The sequence below is a fragment of the Macadamia integrifolia genome, chromosome 6, assembly GCF_013358625.1.
Source record: "Macadamia integrifolia cultivar HAES 741 chromosome 6, SCU_Mint_v3, whole genome shotgun sequence".
Lineage (NCBI taxonomy): Eukaryota > Viridiplantae > Streptophyta > Magnoliopsida > Proteales > Proteaceae > Macadamia > Macadamia integrifolia.
Genome location: NC_056562.1, coordinates 23,112,594 through 23,113,183, shown reverse-complemented (window position 1 = coordinate 23,113,183; position 590 = coordinate 23,112,594). Strand labels below are relative to the sequence as shown.

At 35.8% G+C, this 590-nt stretch overlaps 1 protein-coding gene across 2 annotated transcripts in view; it reads right to left on the bottom strand.

The window, feature by feature from the left end:
- LOC122081045 (protein Mpv17-like) overlaps positions 1-590 on the bottom strand; it is a 9,914-nt gene that overhangs the window by 2,270 nt on the left and 7,054 nt on the right. The window lies entirely within an intron of this gene.

Below are 590 nucleotides of genomic sequence, written 5' to 3'. Positions count from 1 at the left end.
AAAAAAAAAAAAAAAAAAAAAAAATTAATGTCATCACAACTGAAGCAGAATTGAAAGAAAAGCATGATAAATGGTCTCAGCATGAGATTGCCAACTAAAGATAATTAACTACAAATAAATCTTGGTCAAGCACCACTATCTTAGCATATTTGAAATCTATTTCCACACCCCATTTATATTATTACCTTTCCAGTAGTTTAGTTTAATGAGTCAATTTAATCTAAAAATGGTAGATCGTGTGCTGCTACAAGAACCACTGCGTAGACCTCATACAATTGGCTTAGGATCCTACGTGATTTTTGGTTCTTTGTTGTTTCCTGTTGCTGCATTGTGAGGGAGCTAAAAAGCATCTCGGGTAGGTCTATAGATGAAACTGGTTAGATTAGTGACCCTAAGTCCCGATACATTTGCAAACCCCCTTCCCCCTCCCTCCTTTCCATGGCAGTGAAACAAATAGTGGGGAATTGACAACCCATAGAACCAGAATCTTATAATACCTGCCGGACTGTGTAAGTGTGTAGTTGACACCAACTTTTGTTTCATCTATTCTTCCCTTATTTTTTCTATTTTCCTTTCTTTTCTTTTTTTTT